Source organism: Peromyscus californicus, unplaced genomic scaffold, assembly GCF_007827085.1.
Source record: "Peromyscus californicus insignis strain IS unplaced genomic scaffold, ASM782708v3 Scaffold_10__1_contigs__length_136768540, whole genome shotgun sequence".
NCBI lineage: Eukaryota > Metazoa > Chordata > Mammalia > Rodentia > Cricetidae > Peromyscus > Peromyscus californicus.
Window position 1 is genome coordinate 46417788 of NW_026294391.1, and position 20496 is coordinate 46438283.

Sequence of the window (20496 nt, forward strand, 5' to 3'; positions counted from 1 at the left end):
GAGACCTTTTTCTTTTTTTCTCTTAATGAAATTTTGATTTCAGTGATAAATTATGCTGTCATCTTAGATACAGACTAAACAATAGAAATCTAAAATTGAAACTAAAAAGAGGCCCATTGATAGAAAGGAATTTTCAAATCCCTTTTCTTTAAGACAATGGCAAATCAATACTGTTATCTACAAAATAATTGTTACCTACAACATAAATTCTTAGGATTGATATGCAAGCAAGACAAGAACAAAATTGTAAAGTTACCATATGTCACATGGTTTAAATTTCTGTAAAAAATTCTTGAATGAACTTAAAGAAGGAAAAGCATTCAGCATAATTACATATATATACATATACACATATGTATTTATAATAATAAAAATTTAATAAGAATAATATAACATACACATAATATATTAATAACCATATATATTAAATAAAAAACTCTATAAAATATTTCTCATATGGCTATCAATAAAATGTGTTAAATAATAACACAATTTGATAATGCTGTCAAATACAACAAAACTTTATAATGTCATAAGTTTATAGGATTCAACTGAGGAAAGGTGTACAATTCAGTAATTCATTCCAGACAAGCAACACTGAAAAGTGTTTCCTTAAGCAATCAATCATATTTTAACTTGTTTGCTGAAAAAAGATGACCACATATCTTCCTGATATGACAAATACCCAGTATTATGTTTAGCTCTGCTACCAGCATTATTAAATGCTGTATTGAGTTTTCTATCCATGCTAGCTATCAGCTAACACTATTATTGAAATGTTAACTGACAAAATTTAGATATAAAGCATGGTTTGAAGAAAGTAGTTGGTTTCAATATTGACATTAAAACATATAATGTATTACTTAGATAAGATAGTAACTAATTACAAATACAATCAAATAAAAGTGCTCCATTTACATTGGCAAAAAAAGAAGATATCGAAGAAAAATTCCAATAGTAAGTATCCTGGTTTTCATTCACACACACACACACACACACACATACATACAAACACACACACACACACACACACACACACACACACACTATCTATATCTCTTAAATTTATATTTGTATATATCTGTATATATAAATATATATTTTGTATATATATGTAACATACATATATATAGGGAGAGAAAATATTTTTTCCAGGGAGAATCACACAAGGGTCCAAACCCCAAATGAGAAACTACAGCAGTCAATGGTTTCTGACAGAGGGAGAATCAGTCCTTTTTCTTGTTTCATTTTTGTTTTTGGATTTGGAGGAGACCTTAATCCTAAGTGGTCAGTCCTAAATACAAACAAATAAAGGTAATATTAATTGGACTCAGTAGGTTCTATATTTATACACACAAGTTATATATCACATATCTGTTCTGTTATATATAAATATATAAAAATTAAATATAGAAAATGTTGTTATTATTAATTCAAAAGTTCAAATGACATGGAAAGAATTCCATGGAGAGGGAGGAAGATGAAAATCATGTAAACTCATAAATGATGTCCTTAAATAAAACTTTTTAAAAATTAAAATAAAGATATTCCTCAGCTATGAATTTAATGTTCTTTTAAATAAATTCACATCTCAATAGAGACAAAAAAGAATTTAAAATACCACATTTTCTAAAGTAAACATTGTACATGAAAGAAGGTCCCAGCTTAAATTCCAGGAGAAGCTCATTTGGGGTTTAATCAAAGTAAAAAGGAAATGTTAAAGGCCAATTTGGCTAAAGCCTTAGATATTTGTATTTCTGTTATAAGAATATTTCTTCATCTATGTGTGATGAGATTTCTAGTTTGCTCATAAATATGTAATATTTATAATTTCATTTTATTCAGTATGAGTTGCACAAGAAGACCTGAAGTTTATTTTTGCCATTGTTTTCTGTTTTTAAATAAAATATAATACAATAGAAGAAAATCTCCAGAACAGCAAGTAAAGTAGAAATTACAATACAAATTTGTAATAACAAAATACTCAGTGAAGAGTGAAGATGAACAAGAAGCCATAAGATTGATACCCAAGGTTAAAACGAAGACTATAAACAGAGAAGCTCATCTTAGAAGCTATAAAATACAATTAAAGTTAAGGTTACTGATATTTATGGAATTTATAAATCCTATCTTCTCTTAAATATACTGAGAAGGTATCTACTTAAAAGGGCAAATACAATTTGTATTTCAATTCCTTAAATGTTACATTTGAATTCACACTAGAACTATAGGTGCTTTCATTATGAGTTGATACTTTATCAGTTCTCCAATTTTTTTTTTTTTTTTTGGTTTTTCAAGACAAGGTTTCTCTGTGTAGCTTTGCGCCTTTCCTGGAACTCACTTGGTAGTCCAGGCTGGCCTCGAACTCACAGAGATCCACCTGGCTCTGCCTCCCGAGTGCTGGGATTAATAAAAGGTGTGTGCCACCACCGCCCGGCAGTTCTCCAATTCTTAATATAAGTAATAATCTTTTACGATATTGGTTTATAATAATTATGGAGTAGCATATTTTATTTTGTCACTAAACATGTGCATGTTTGTAGCTTGAGTTTTCCTGCCTGGCCCACAGTCAGGACAAATCTCTCTCACCTGCCAGTCCCACAGCCGCTCAGATCCAACCAAGTAAACACAGAGACTTATATTGCTTACAAACTGTATGGCCATGGCAGGCTTCTTGCTAACTGTTCTTATATCTTAAATTAATCCATTTCTATAAATCTACACCTTGCCACGTGGCTTGTGGCTTACCGGCATCTTCACATGCTGTTTCTCATCATGGCGGCTGGCAGTGTCTCTCTGACTCAGCCTTCCACTTCTCAGCTTTATTCTCCTCCTTGTCCCGCCTATACTTCTTGCCTGGCCACTGGCCAATCAGTGATTTATTTATTGACCAATCAGCAACGCACTTGACATACAGACCATCCCACAGCACATGTTTGCTGTAATTTTTTCTTTAAAAATTATTTCATTACTTCATAAAGAATTGTAACTTATATATGCCTTGTATCATTTGTCTTAATTTATAAAACCATGCTCTAATATCATGTATTCATATACATACTCAAAGTAAAGCTACACTCTGTCTTTCCATAAAGCTAATTAAAACAAGATTATGAAAAACATTTCAAACATTATATCTTACCATGTAACACTTTTTCCAAGTTTTTACTTTTGTGATTTATATTCAAATTCTATCTTTCTTCCACTAGTAAACACAATTGTCATGGGTAGCTCTTGTTTGACATTAGACACACTTTAGATGACTGCAAATGCTTTGCATTTAATGAGGACTGTCAGGCTATAGATAAACAATAATCTTATATTTTTCCCCTTGACTGCTTAACTACATTTGCAGACATATCCATGAAAAGAAATACTAAAACATTTAGCAGATTTTTGATATTATCTCACACAAAACTTAAACTTCAATTTCTCTTAGTTCAGATCAAAGCAATTCACAGCAGCACAGATAGCATTTTAAAAAATACTTTTGCAGGACATTTGGACCAAATAAATTTAATCTTATATATTTTATCAGAAAATTAAAGGACACTCAATAAGGGATGCATGATGTTATCTAACACAATGGATCTGACAGAAGTAATGCTCCTAGATGACAAGTGGGGCATGTGATATTTACTTCTTGTAAAAGATAGTTGATTTCATAACATTAAAATTCTTAGAATGGAAGAATTTTCTTTCAAGAAATATAATTTCTATCATATTTATTTAGAAAAGTAAATTTCTTAGAACATGGTAGCACTATAAATTCAAGAACAAATACTTCATATGTAGGTTTGTTTTTCATTTATCATTCATTGTGTTTATCAACAAGCAGCAAGGAGAACTTGCTCAGATTAATTTGCAATTTTTCTAGAGGTAAGGAATGATAAATTATTAGTTCCCTACTAGCATTTCACATATGACTGTAAGACACTATGTTTTGTTGTTGTATTTTTACTTCCCTGCTTTAAGGTAAATCAGTTTAAAATAAATTTATATAACATCTGGGATGATTCCTTACATAAGTGCTAGTGGGTTTTATTTTATGCTTCTTATATCCATATTATTGTATAGATCATAATAATTGTGTCAGTTTATGCTACTAAATCTCATCACTCTAGAGCTTGTATTACCTAAATAATGCTGGGCTATTGGTAGAATTATTTATATTCTTGAAATTTACCAATAACTTTGAATATTAATAAAGTTCTCTCTGTTCCAATTTGAGCCCCCGTAGTGCACCAAGGCTAGGAATGTCAAGCAAATGAGAGAGACTTAAAACACTGAGTCTGACAGTAAAGTAGCAATTTTTATTTGCACAGATGGGAATGAAAATTAAAAACAAAAATCTACTAGGACAAATAAAAAAGAAGTCTACCTAAGTTATTGTGGCAATGCTGTCTGAGATACCGTGCAAAGGCATGCTCAGATAAAACAGAAGGCTTACTTGGAAAGTAAGTAGGCATGCTGTAATGTCTAAAAGGCCTTGTTTTTTTCCTTGGGGTCTGATTGAAGGCAGACATGAGTCAACGTAGAATAATGGTGTAATAGGGGGCAGAAGTCTTAGAATGCTAGTCCCTGGAAAACAAACAAACAAACAAACAACAGCAACAAAACAAGTGGTGCTGTTAGGGTCAGTCCCGTTATAAGAGGGGACAGCTGCTTCAGTAAGATAAGGATTTAGTCTAAGTTATGAATTTTCTAAGCCTTCCTATCTATGCTCAATAGAAAAAAACTCAGTATCCAATATAGAAAATTCATAATAATGTAAAATGTGAAACAGGAACCTTTCAAAAATTAGAAATAGTCGAATAAAATCTGAGTGTGTGAAGAATAATAGGATGGCACTGGTAAGGTTCTAACATGTGTGTACCAACAAAGTCATGGGGAATTTCCTAATTCCTGAGTATGAGGAACTATGGGAAGACAGACTAGCCTATGCTTCCATAAGAGTAAGACTGGAAGGCTTTGAAACACATTATTGACAAGAAGCAGAAAGCAAGCAAAGAACATGGTGTCAGGTATGACTTTCTAAGTCCCCCAAGTGAGCTGCTTTCTCCAATTAGGCCCTAACATAGAAAGTTTTCAGAATATCCCCAAAATACCTCCCAACCAAAGCTGGGAACAAGAGTTTAGTATGGTGATATTTTATTTGTACTGAAATGTGATTTTATTTGTATGTTAATAAATAAAGTTGCCTGGAGGTCAGAGAGCCATAGCAAAAGCTGGGCCGTGGTGGCACACACCTTTAATCCCAGCACTTGGTAGGCAGAGCTAAGTAGATCGTGTTCAAGGATACAGGCAGCATTGGAGACACATACCTTTAATCTCAATACCAACCATAGAAGACCTGGAGGTCTGTACAGACAGGCAGTGACGAGGCAGTCATGTGGTTGGGTTTACAACCAATGAGAAGGCAGAACAGAAAGTCTTTATAAAGACAGACACACAGGAAGTAGCTCTCTTTCGGAGAGGTAGGACCACCACAATAGTGAAGGGTAAGGTTTTTAGCTCTTAGCTATTGCTCTGACCTCTTGGCTTTTATCTCTGTATTGGCTCTGTGTTTCTTATTTAGTAAGATGGTTGGTTACTTCTACAGTTTAGTATGAACTATGATGGTTTTTGATGTTGATACCATAGCATTAGCCTTAGGATATTTAACTTTCTAGAAAAATTAGACATTAGTAATAATACAATGTCTAAGTGTGAAATTATGACATGAAGTATACATGTGTATTAGTCAGAGTTCTCTAAAGTAACAGAATTTATATAATGAATCTCTCTCTCTCTTTCTCCATATTCTCTCCATATAGAAAGAGGATTTATTGGAATGGCTTATGGACTGTGGTCCAGATAATTTAACAATGGATGCCTATGAACAAAAAGTTCAAGAATCCAATAGTTGTTCAGTCTACAAGGTTAGGTGTCTCAACTTGTCCTTCACGCCAGAATCCTAAACAAGTAAATGGCAGTAAAGGAATATACGTGATGAGGAGAGCAAGAGCAAGAAAGCAGAGAGAGAGAGAGAGAGAGAGAGAAAGAGAGAGAGAGAGAGAGAGACAGAGACAGAGACAGAGACAGAGACAGAGACAGAGACACAGAGAGACACACAGAGAGAGAGATTGAGCTTCCTTCTTTCATGTCCGTTATATAGGCTTCCAGCAGAAGGTGTGATCCAGACTAAAGATGGATCTTCCTAACTCAAAGTTTTGTATTAGAAGTGGGTTTCCAACTTCAAATGATTAAAAAAAAGAAAATCCCTCACAAATGTGGGAGTGCCCACTTTTTGGGATTTGGTTAATTTCAGATGTAGTTAAGTTGACTAACAAGAATATCCATTACAACATGATTTCAGTTAATTCCTCTTTTCCCATGAACAAAGAAAAATGAGAAGAAGGAAACAAATATTTAGCTGTAATGGAAAATTCCCTTAACAGCTGCACTGCTTTGTGTTTCTTGAGGTAAAAGTGAAAGTGATTACATCTGATCACAGAAGAACTTATGAGAAGGACAACAGTTGAGGAAGATATCTCTAATGTGAATTGAAAAATTCTCAGATGAAGAAGTTAAGAAGGTAGAAAAAAATTAACTAAATAGAGAAATAACAACAAAAACGTTCCCAGAGTTTACACAAGGATAAAATCATGAGATTGAAATGTTTCACGCATTTGTCAAAGTTAACAGGAAAATAAAATCTCACAGATATGCTAGAGAACAATATGTTTATAAATAAGAGAATGAAACAACAAAATCAGAAATTAAGACCCAATCTGTGTGTGTTGCATACAAAAAATCAAACCATAGGAATACCTCACTGAGAAAATGTAGCAGCAAAACATCTCAAGCACAAGGAATATAGAAAACTAAAAGAAATTGAGTATCTAAATGAGTCCTTAACTTTCAGAAATGAATTCAAATGCCTTTTGTAAGGAACGAATTAAGTAAATGAAAACAATTCTTTAAAAAAAAGGTTACATTATGTTGGTAGCCGTTCTACCTAGTTTCAGACCAGTATATGAGTGCTTGTTGAACTGGTCTCCAGATGAGACAAAGCCCATGGGGACTGTCTCACTCGGCAAGAACCAATGGACTTTGGGACAGCACAGAATACTGCTGGGAACCTATGCTTTCTTCTCTCTTGTAGTATTGATGATTCTCTTGGAGCTTTTAGTGTCATTTTGTCAGTCATGCATGGAATAGATGTGATCATTCCCAGAAACCCCACTTTTTTCTAAAATATTTTTCCTTAAAATTCTTTGAGAGCTAATGCTTCTCAGATTACTTGTCTGGGGAAGCCAGCTCTCACTTCAGACCCTTGGAGCTGTTCTGATTCAGTGGACAAGATCAGAGGCAAATCACCCCTATTTCTGTAAATATGCTTTGTGAAATTTTGAACAATAATGTTGCTGAAAATGTGTGCCTATGTCAATCACCTTTTAGTTTCATAAAGACAGGGTGTGCCGGGTTTGATATTTGACCAAGCTAGCAAAATGATAAATGTTGTTTTTGGTTTAAAGAGGCTTTGATGTAAAAGTTGAGAGAAAAAATATTTAACATATTTTATTTGCTGAAGGTTAACATGGGAGGATGGGGAAAAAAAAACTTGTTTGCTAGTAGGGAAAAACATGCTTCTTTTGATGTATAAATAAAGATGGCTGGAGTTATTTGGTCCAGCCACTTGTGTAAGACCCATATGGTGGTTAGACAAATCATTTCTTCACACTGACACCCCTTCCCTGCCTCGGGACTTGAACCCAGGCTCTGGCAGGACTGCAGCAACATTAACCATGCAAAGTGGTGGTATATAGTAAAATCACATTTCACTAAATCCTACTATGGGGTGGTGTACACAGCAGAGGTGAATAAAAATAGACATTCAAATAACAGTAATAAAAATAACTATCATTTACACAACTCTTGTGTGACACTATTGCTGAGGAGGTATGAACAAATCTCTACTCACCTCATATACGGAACTGAGGACAGACCAAAGTAAGTATACAACCAAATTCCAACTTGGCATGCCAAGAAACTTTTTTTTGGAGGGGGAGGTACTTACAAGCCTATTTGTAAGGAGTTACTTACAGTAGTAGAAGTTACTCAAAGAGAATGGCATCACATAAAGCCCATCCCATTACCCATGACAACTCACAAAACCTAGAAATCCAGAGCTTACTGCACAAACTTGCAGGGAGCTTGACATGTTGATGAGTATCTCTTTCAAACAGTTCAGATGATTTGAGCCACTCCCAGGCAGTATGTCTTTCAGAAGTTCTTGCTGTTTATGCATGGGCAAGGAGGAGCTTCCTATAAATGGTCAGTTTCAGAGAATTCCTGAAGCTATTGGATTGTTCACTTCTTTAGTTTAACAAGCTTCCCTAAAGGAAAAAAATTCTCACCTTCTTTCAGAACACCCTTCCAAGATAGAAGAATTTTATCTGAGAAGAAATTGTTACACAGCAACAATTTCATAGCAAGAGACATCTTCGGTCAACATATATCTTAAAATAGTTGAGGAAAAAGAAAACAAATAAATACAAAATAATTTGACTCACAGAGAATGGAATAGCATCACAAACACCAAATTATGATTCTGTCACTATGTGTGCACGTGTCCTTCCTCCTAAAGTGTCATTCAGCTAGAAATGAAGTTTTAAAATGACATAGCTACCAAACAAGGTAAAAGACAATATGCCTTGAGAGAACACTAACCATTTCAAAGGTGCCCAAAGGCAGAAGAAACAAGCAGGTGGGATAGCTGATGTAAGCATGACAATCAGGGGCCACAGAAATTACCACATACCTTGCAAGGAGGATCTGTGGGACATGGCTGGATTTATGAGGCTATTCAGAAGTCTTTTCTAGGAATTGTTAATACCTTCTAGTATCCCTTCACTATATATCACAGTTAACAGTGATTGCTCCCCTTTGTAAACTTTGATTGGTTTTGGGAGGGATAAATTTTTGAAGAAAGTAAACCACAGAGACATAGTGTTGGGAACAGTAATTCCAATGAAAATTGTGGTTTGTGGTTCATAAGCAGGCTTTAAAATGGATGAAATTAAGTATAAGTCTGCTGACATAACTTTGGGGAACTCTCCATCACTCTGGTATTCATGAAACATAGGCAGCTAGGTATATTTTCACCATGCATAAAAGTAGAAGATTATTTAATTTCCCCAGAGTAACAAAAGTGTCCTAATAATGGCATCTGGTAGATCCCTTAATAAAAGCTGGATTTGACATGCAATAATCCCAGAGTTATGACAACTAGAACTTTTCAAGTGTCTCACATACAAACATGCAACAATGAATTAGTAGGTATTTGATGAGATTCACACCTGAAAAGTTGAAATTAGAGTATACATATGTAATGAGTTTGGAAAAAGATTAACACTCATAGAGAAACAAGAGAGGACAGTCCATCCAAGATGTAAGACAGAATTCTATTAAAACAGAAAATAAAGAACATGAAACATTTCTTGTAATAAAAGCTAAAAAAAATTTAATAAAACTGCTAAAGATAAAATTGGAAAAAAATCTCATGGGAGGAGAACATGACAAAATATTTTAAAAGAGTAAAAATAACAAAATTTGCTAAACCAAGCAACTAGTTTAATGAACAAAGCCAATTAGTTAAAGTATCAGAAATTAAAAGAAACAGAGAAAAGAGATGAAAGTAAATTATAGAAGAACAAAATATCCAAGTATATATTATAAATCTCTAGGTTAAAGTGTTTCATCAAGATACTAGAAAATGAAAACAGACCTCACAGCATGTCAAATGATTGGGAGGAATCAGAATTATGAAAGAAAGAGCAAACTTAAAAGTTTGTAAAAAGAGAACACACAGAAGTTAGTAAAGATTAATAAGATCAAGTCATGAGGCAGTTGTAAAAAGGAATGGAATTATTAAAGTATGGAATTCATGATTTCTGAAATAAAAACACAATAATTCTTATGTGATAGCACATTGGACAGAATGATCTGGTTTACAAGCATCAAGAAAGGATATAGAGTGCATATGTGAAAGAAAAGTTAACATGTATTGAGACTTAAATGTAGAAGTTAAGGAAAACAAAAAAGAACTAAAAATGGACAAGATAGGAGGCAGGGAAGAGATATGAGACTTTTGAAGGTGAAGGTGGGTAATTTGGGGGGGGGGAGTGATAAAAATACCATAGATTTAAAAAACTCTCAATGCCAAAGAATAGAAATAAGAAAAATACATGTCAACACATAACAGTTAAAATGTACTTAAATTCTAGGAAGGTTGTTCTTAAAGGATGGATAATCAGATAGACATCACAGTATCTTTAGAATCAAAAAACGAGGGAATGGTATTTTTAAAGTAGTGGAGAATATTTTTATCTCACTGTGTATAATTATTTAAACTGACATTTATGTTCAAAAATTTAATAAATACTAAAAGTTCTGCAGAATGTTTTCTACAAAAAGGCAATCATTTGATAAAAGTATCTAGGATATATAATGAGCAATGTATGTCTTGACATAGTATTTGACATGTATAGGTTGTTGTAAATAGCTGCTGAACTGATGTAAACCAAGACAAAACTTGTTGAAGGAGACTCAGTCCAAAAGACATTGACACCTACAGACAAAATAAAAAGTACAGTGTAAAGGAGGCATGTTTACAGGTTTCAATTAGACTTTCTGTACCTTAATTCTATATTGTCTTTTGGAAATCATACTTTTTGCTGTGTCAGTTATATAAATTTAGCCACAGTGGATATCTGTGAGGTTTGTGGACTAGAATTAAATGTCAAATGCCCAAGAAACCAAAATAATTTTGTGTCATGCTTTAAACATCATTAACTATCGAGGGCATATGTTTTGATTATTAGTTCATAGGCTGAAAACCACTTGTAGAAAGGAAAATGTACCTTTCAAAGTGACTGATTTTCAAAGAAATAATCATTTGAGAAACAGCCACTACTGAAATTAATGAAATGATAATTCCTAAGCAGAAGAAAAAGGGCCTAATTATCTCATCTGCTTACAATATATATTCATTCTTTCATGGTACACATTCAGATTTCTACAGTCTGAAATCAATTAAAATAATTCTAGACCATTTTTATAAGACTTTCTAAGGAACAATAGCTCACTGTATTTTTGTGAAGGGTGAATATATGAAGAAATCTAATTTTTTCCATGGACCTTAATAAATTAGTGATTTTATAGTTCTATTTTATTAACCTTGAATGTATAATGATAATTGATCACAGTCTTTTGAGTCCATGTCCAGAATAAGCTTGCATTAAGTAAAGGAAAATAATTTATGTATGGACTCAATTATCCACTGTAATAAAAAGCTAAAGCTGCAGAATTTTTTCTGTCTTTGTCTTCTGTTCTTTTATTTTTTCAAACTACATTGCATTGGACTTTAATATCAATTATTTTGAGTTTTGTTCCTCAATAGGTACATTCTATGGAATAAATGTGGTTTTTCTGTTTTTTATATAGGGTCTCAATATATAAAGCTGTCTGAACTAAAACTTTTTATGCAGATGAGGCCTGCTTCCAAAGTGCAGAGTGTTGAGATTAAAGGCATGGTTCACCATGCCAGTTTTTCTTTGTTTTTTTTTTTTTAATTTATGTGTGCATGTAGGGGGTCATGCTTGTGTATATGCATATGTTTGTGTAAGAGTTTATATGTCACACGGAGGTCAAAAGAGGGTGGTGGATGCCCTGGAGCTGGAATTGTAGACTAAGGTGAGATTCTGGAATTAGTTCCTGTGCAAGAGCAGGAAGTGCTCTTAACAGCTAAAATTTGTTTATTTTTTTCTCATTTTTGTTTTGCTTGACAGACAAATATCATTTTTCAAATGAATTTAAAGTACATTAAAACCTTCTGAACAATGTATTTGACTTGTAAGCCTATGGAAAATTATGTAACTACTCTCCTAAAGGAAGTTACAATTGTTGCTTGACAGTTTTGTCAAAATACATAATTTAGGCAGGCCACTACAACCAGAGAAACAGAGAGGATAACTGCTGATCTTCACGTCTCACACAACTCCTCCATAGCCAACACTCAAGCCCCATCTCCTGCTCTGGAGCAGACTTCCTGTGGATTTTCCTTACTCTCTGTCCCCATAAGCAGATCTTAGTGGAATACCTGGCTCTCCTCCCTCCTTGGACTAAATCAGCTCCCCATCCTCATTCCAACGTATCAGCTCCCAATACCTAAAACTACATTTTACCTGGAATCCTAAATGGCCACTGCTATCTGGATCCCAGAAGAATTTCCTACAAGCCAACTCACAACAGCCACATTCTCCTATGAACTGGAGAGGCAACAGAAACTAAAAAGCAAAATACCCACCCAACAACAATAAGGCCAGATATTAATATGTAGAATTACAATCTTCCCAAACCCAGGTGCCTAGAAAATAACTTAAAAAGACAATCAGTAACAATTGGGATAATATGTTGCCACTAGAGCCCAGCAGCCCTACCACCTGAATACTGCAACATAGCAGAAGTACAAGTTAAAGACATTAAATAGCATTTATGAATATGATAGAGGTCTTTAAAAGGTAATGATCAAATCTTATAAAGAAATCTAAGAAAACACAAGTAAACAGTGGAAGTAAGTGAATTAAAACAGTTTAAGAGCTGAACTGAGAGAAATCTCCAAATGAAAAATTTAGGAATTCGAGTAGGAATCTCAGAGTCTATCCTCACCAATAGAATACAAGAAAACATCCAGGAAGTCTTGGACACTATGAAAATACCAAATATAATAATAATAGGAATAGAGGAAGGAGAAGAAATCTTGGTGAAAGGCAGAGGAAATATTTTCACCAATGTCACAGAAAAATAATTTCCCTAATATAAAGAAGGAGATGCCTGTCAAGGTATAAGAAGCATACAGAACTACAAACAGACTGGACCAGAAAGAAAGTCTGTTCGACACATAATAATCAAAACTCTAAAAGTACAGAACATACAAATATTAATACAAATTGCAAGGGAAAAATACCAAGTAATATAGAGAATCAGACCTATTTAAAAAAAAAAAAACCTGACTTCTCATCAGAGACTCTGAAATCCAGAAGGGCCTATATGGATGTTCTATGGACTCTAAGAAAAAACAGACACCAGCTGTAACTGCTATATTCAGCAGGACATTGCAATTATTAACATCTAAACACCAAAGAGCGCCCAAGTTCACAAAAGAAACACTACTACAGCTAAAATCATATATTGACTCTCATGCAAAGTACCTGACTCTTACCAATAGACATGTCATCCAGAAAAAATCTAAACAGAGAAATCCAGGAGCTAACAGACTTTATAAACCAAATGACTTAACAGACATTTACAGAACATTTCACACAAACAGAAATGAATATAATTTCTTCTCAGCACCTCATGGAACTTTCTCCAAAACTAACGACATACTAAAACAAAAAGAAAGACTCAATAGGTATAAGAAAAATGAAATAATATCCTGTATCCTTTAAGACCACTACAGAGTAGAACTGTATATCAAAAACAACAGCAACAACAGAAAGCTTACAAACTCATGAAAACTGAACAACTCTCTACCGAAAGAAAAAATGGTCAATATAGAGATTAAGAAAGAAGTTAAAAACTTCCTAGAATCAAATGGAAATGAAGATACAATATACTTTTTTGTTTGTTTGTTTTTTCGAGACAGGGTTTCTCTGTGTTGCTTTGCACCTTTCCTGGAACTCACGCTGTAGTCCAGGCTGGCCTTGAACTCACAGAAGATACAATATACTTAAACATAAGGGACACAATGAAAGCTGCTTTAAGAAGGCTGCTTTAAGAGGCAAGTTGTAGTACTACTTGCCTCCACAAAATATTGGAAAGATCCCATACTAGCAATTTAACAGCACACTTGAATAAGACACTCAAATGGAGTAGAATGCCAAGAAATAATCAAACTCAGTGAAGAAATCAATTAAATTCAAACCAAAAAAATATTACAAAGAATCAATGAATCAAGAGTTGGTTCTATGGGAAAATCAGTAAGCTTCACAAATCCTTATCAACACTAACTAAAAGGCAGAGAGAGAAGATCCAAGTTAACAGAACCAGAAATGACAAAAGAAGACATAACAGACATTGAGGAAATCCAGGAAATCATAAAGAGATAGTTTACAAACTTGTACTCTACCAAATTAGAGAACCCAAAAGAAATGGATGATTTTCTCAATACAATTGACTTACCAAAGGTAAATCATGATAAAATAAGCAATTTAGTCAGGCCTATAATCCCTAATGAAATAGAAATAGTAATTAGAAGCCTCCCAAACAAACAAAAAAACCCATGACCAGATGGTTTTAGCATAGAATTCTACTAGACTGTCAAAGAAGAGTTAACACCAATACTCCTCAAATCATTCTACAAAAAAGAAACAGAAGGAGCCTTGCCCAACTCATTTTATCAGGCTACAGTTACCCTGAAACCTAAACAACATAAAGACCTAACATATTTTCACATACTACACATCCAGAGGCCTAATATTCAAAATATATAAAGAACTCCAAGAACCTATATATCACAAAACCATGCACTCTTTAAATGTGGTACAGATAGAAACAGAATTCTCAAAAGAAGAAGCTTTTTTTCTCTAGTAACTGATGGAAGCAGATGCAGAGATCCACAGCCAAACACCAGGCAGAGTTCCAAGAGTCCATTCGAAGAGAGAGAAGAGGGATTCTCTGAGCAAGGGGCATGAAGATCATGATAGGGAAACCTACAGAGACAACCAAACCAAACTAGTGGGAACTCATGCAAGTTAGACCAACACCTGTGGAGCCTCCATGGGACTGGACTAGGCCCTCTGCATAAGTGAGACAATTGACAATTGCGTAGCTTCATCTGCTTAAGGGGCCCCTTGGCAGTAGGATCAGGATCCATTCCTGGTGCATGAGCTGGCTTTTTGAAGTCCACTACCAATGGTGGGACACCTAGAACAGACTTGAGGCAGGGGGAGGGCCTTGGACCTACCTCTACTCAATGTACCAGGCTCTGCTGACTCCCCATGGGAAGGTTTACTTTCTTGTAAGAGGGAATGGGGGTGTGTTGTGGGGAATGCTGGAAGGGCAGGAGGAGGGAAGAGGAAGATCTGTGATTGGTATGTAAAGTGAATAAAAAAAATCTTAATAGAAAAAGAAGAAGCTCTAATGGCTGAGAAGCACTTAAAGAACTGTTTTATTTCCTTAGTCCTCAGGGAAAGAAAAATCAAAACTACTTTGGGATTTCATCTTACACATTTCAGAATGGCTAAACCCAGTAAAGCAAGTGATAATTCATGCTTGAGAGCATGTGGAGTAGAGGGACCACTAATCCATTGATAGTGGGAGTGCAAACTCATATATGCCACTATGGAAATCAGTGTGGCAGTTCCTCAGGAAGATGGGAATAAATCTACCTCATAATGTAGCTATACCACTACTGGGCATTGCTGTGGGATGTTCTGTATGGCAAATGTGTTGCTAATTAGTCAATAAATAAAACACTGATTGGCCATTGGTTAGGCAGGAAGTGTAGGTGGGACAAGGGGGAGAATAAAGCTGAGAAGTGGAAGGCTGAGTCAGAGAGACACTGCCAGCCACCATGATGACAAACAGCATGTGAAGATGCCGGTAAGCCACGAGCCACATGGCAAGGTATAGATTAATGGAAATGGATTAATTTAAGCTGTAAGAACAGTTAGCAAGAAGCCTGCCATGGCCATACAGTTTGTAATCAATATTAGTCTCTGTGTTTACTTGGTTGGGTCTGAGCGACTGTGGGATTGGCAGGTGAGAGAGATTTGCCCTGACCCTGGGCCAGGCAGGAAAACTCAAGCTACAAATGGCGTCCAACGTGGTGGCAAGAGTTTCCACCTAAAACCTGAGAAAAAAGATTCTAAAACGGAGCTAAAAACAGTTCCTAATTGTCTCTCTCAAATGAGCGGCAGCTGCCAGTTTGAGCTACATGTGGGTTCCTAGCGTGAGCGCTCGACCTGCAGTATGGCGGGAATGAGGCCTCTGCAAGTGGAACATTAAGCTGCATGGTGGATTTAGACTTTGCTAGTACAAAACAAAAAAAAGAGGTTTCTGGGCTACACGCTGCTTGGATAAAAGCATAGACCTACGATAGCTCCCAGAGCTGGTGGTAAAGTACCACGGCCATGTTGGGAAGCTGAGGTGGGTGGAGCCAGCAGCCACAGCTGCTGCAGTTTAAGGCAATAGATTCACAATAAGACAGATTCAGATGTAATAGTTTACAATGTGTGTAAAAGATACGTAGGCTTGAAAGAGACAAAAAAAGATGATATATAGAGTTATAGAAACAAATACATAGTTTTAAAAAATAAAGTCTTTAAAGAGACAATAAAGGTAGTATAAAAAATAAGCCACGTAAAAATGGATATTACACAGAGAATCTGCATTGTGTTGTCTTTGGGACTTTTAACTGCAGAAAAACATTTGATTGTAAAAGCTGTTGAGTTATGCCAAAATGTATATTTTAAAGGTACCTTGACTTCAAAATTTGAATATAAGGATATGTTGCTTTGGAAAGGAGACTCTGCTTTTGGTCCCACAGAAAGCTAGAGGCTATGGATTTGTTCCAGATTAAGACACATCAGGTTTGACCAGCCAAGACCCCCTGAAAGGTCTCCGATGACACCATGGCCCAGATGATCCAACATCCAGAACTGTTTGAAGGCATCTGGCTCAGACGATACAGCCTCATGGACTATTCCATAATCCTAAAATTTTCTTTGTTTCCCCATAAGATACAGCGCCCCCCTCCAGCAGGAAGTAGTAAGAGAAGCTACGCCCAAATTCCCAAATTATATGTAATTTTACTTTGTTAAGGTTAAAACCTTCCTTTTTGAAAAAAAAAGGGGGGGGGAAGTGCTGTGGGATGTTCTGTATGGCAAATGTGTTGCTAATTAGTCAATAAATAAAACACTGATTGGCCATTGGCTAGGCAGGAAGTGTAGGAGGGACAAGGAGGAGAATAAAGCTGGGAAGTGGAAGGCTGAGTCAGAGAGACACTGCCAGCTGCCATGATGACAAACAGCATGTGAAGATGCCGGTAAGCCACGAGCCACATGGCAAGGTATAGATTAATGGAAATGGATTAATTTAAGCTGTAAGAACAGTTAGCAAGAAGCCTGCCATGGCCATACAGTTTGTAATCAATATAAGTCTCTGTGTTTACTTGGTTGGGTCTGAGTGGCTGTGGGACTGGCAGGTGAGAGAGATTTGCCCTGACCCTGGGCCAGGCAGGAAAACTCAAGCTACAGGGCATATACACAAAGGACACTTCATCCTATCACATAGACACTTGTTCAACATTTGATCATTGCTGTTCAATTAATAATAGCAAGAAACTGGAAACAACCTAGACGTCTCTCAATAGAAGAATGGATAAAGAAAATGTGGTATATTTACACAATGGGGTATTATTTAGGTGTTAGACAAATGAAATCATGAAATTTGGAGGTAAATTGATGGAGCTAGAAAATATCATTCAACATCATGCATCCCAGACCCTGAAAGACAAATATGATATATACTCAATTATAGGTTGATATTAGCTGTTAAGTGAACGATAGCTAAACTACAATCCATAGAAGCAGAGAGATTTTGTATAGAGTAAATATTTCGGTGGGATAGATCAGATTAGGAAAGATAAATAGAATGGATAATTATTAACTGATGGGGTTCTAGAATGGGAAGATCAAGTGTGGTAGTAGAGTGAAAAGTGGGGCAAGGGATGGAATATGGGGAAAGAAAACAAAAATTAAGGATCATTTAAGTGGTAGTATAGAAATATAATACAGTAGAAACTTCTTAAAGTAAATATATATAGTGAACTAAATGAAATCACCAAATGGAGGAGATAGAGCCTCAACTGGATATCTCTTGTAACCAAATTAAACTTCCAGTATTGGGATTAATTTATATCTAATTGAGTTGTTGGCCAATGATGTCCCATGGGAATCCCAGAACATCCCAGGCTATTGTCAAGACTATGGTTTGCTCTCCACAAACTGACAAAAAGTCCCATTGCTGAAGACAACATCTACACAACTCACTGAACATAGAGAAGCCAAGCTGGTGTCTACACAGCCGTCAACATTTTGCTCTAGTGTCTTTGGTACAGGAAGGGACTCTGAGATACCAAAGAAAAATGTAAACACCAACCCAGCCACAAAGCTTTTGATCACAATATGTCCTACCTACAAGAAATTCTTGTGGGAGTAACCAACTAATATCTAATTTGACTTAAGGCCAACTCCACAAGATAGAACCCACATCCAACACTGCTAGGATGACCAAGAACCGGAAACTAGATATCCCTGGGACCTAGTTTAAAATGAAATACTACTATTCTAAGACAAACAAAGAAAAAAAAAAACAATGTAGTAATAAAATGACTCCTAAAGACATTCTGCTAAACTTATAGATTAATGCTATGATTGGCCTTCATCAGAGAAGTTTCCTCCTACAAGAGATGGAAACACATACAGAGACACACAGCAGATATTATCCAGTGAATGAGAGACCTTGGATTATTCATCCCTAAATGGAATGTCTCCATCAAAGCACTCCCTTGAGGGTACTCTCTTCTCAGAAGAGAAGGCAGGAAGAGTGTATTTGTCAGTAGAGGGGATGGAAGACACCAAGAAAATAAAGCCTTCTAAATCAACATGATCAAAGCTCATATGAACTCAGAGAGACTGAGAAAGCAAGCATAGTGCCTGCATGGTCTGTACCAGGCTGTTTAAGCATATATTATGGCTTCCAGTTTAGTGTTTTTATTTTTATGGGATTCCTGAGTATGTAAACAAGTGGCTTTCTGTGTCTATTGTCTATATCTATATCTTGTGATTTTTCTTGGGCTCTTTGTTTGCTTTGTCTAATTCTGAAGTGCTTGTTTTTGTTTTATCTTAAGTTCAAATTTATTTAAAATATAAGTAATCACCAAGAAAAACAAAATATATAATTTAACAGAAAGTATTACTCAAGAAATACAATTTTGTCCACTTTACATTGTATTTAATTTGATCCTAATAAACAAAATTATCCAACATTATTCTACTTTGTACTCATGGATACTAGGCAGCTTGTTTAAATGCATGGAAATTCTAAACATCCCCTCTTGGGGTGGGTGACATCAGGAAAATACGGCCCACTGAATCAACTAAGCAGAACTCACAGAGACTGAAGGCACTGGCACGGGGCCTGCATGGGTCTGTACAAGGCTGTCATCTCTTGGAGGCCTGCTCTTTTCTGAAGAGGAAATAGAGGGGTGTGGATCTGGGGGAGAGGGAAGGTGAGTAAAGGAAGAGTAGAGGGAGCAGACACTGTGGTCAGGATGTATTGTATGAGTGAAGAATCTATTTTCAATAAATAAATAAATAATTTAGAAAAAAAGAAATTCTAAAGAAAAATATTAAAAATTACCCCTAAAATATTGATCTATTTTTCTCTTTTCTTTTATGGAAAATATATTTTTTCATATAATATATACTGATTATGGTTTTCTTCCCTATACTCCTTTCACTTCCTCCCCACTTCCCATTCCATACAGATAAACTCCCTTTCTGTCTCTTAGTAATCAAATAGGCATATAAGGAATAAAAGTAAAATAAGTTAAGATGAAACTAAAACAATTCAATCAGAATATGACCCAAAAAAGCCAGAAAAAAAACCAAAAAAGTACAAAAAACACATATAGACAGAGAGATACATATGTTTGTATACACAGGACTCCCATTTTTAAAAAAGTCATAACATACATGCAAAGAATCTATAAAGTAGGGAAAAGCAGGAAAGAAAGAATACCCTGGCTCAACATTATGAGTCAAAGAACCTCCAAAGATGCCATTGAGTTGGTTTTCTGTTGGCCATCTACTGCTGGGTAGTTTGCAAGTGGTTTTCAATTGGAGATTGCTTCTGGGTTAAGGATGAGGACGTGTGTCCTCTTCTCCTTTCTGTTCTAGGTCCCCATCTGGTGCAGACCCATGTAGGCCGAGCTGTAGTATCTGTGAGTTCATACATGTGTAGGACTTTCTGTGTTTAAAAGGCTTTGTTCCCTTGGTTTACTCTTTTCCATTTGGCTTCTATTTTTTCTGCATCCTCTTCTGAAGAGCCTCCTGACCCATGAGGGGAGGGATTTGATGAAATTTTCCATTTAGGATGTGTCCCAACATCTCTCACTCTCTGTATTTTCTGTCTGTGTATCTCTTTATTTGTTCTTATCTGCTACATGAGGAAGCTTTAAATCTCTGAAGATGACTGAGCAAGACACTGATTTATAAGTATAACATGTCATTAGGATTCATTTTATTTTCATATTCCTTAGCAGAATTGTAGTATTTGGTTCCCCCATTGGTCCCTGGGCTATCAAGTTTCAGGTTCTTGGTCACACAATCAGTGTTGGTATGCGTTGCATCCCATGGAGTGGACTTTAAATCAAATCAGGTA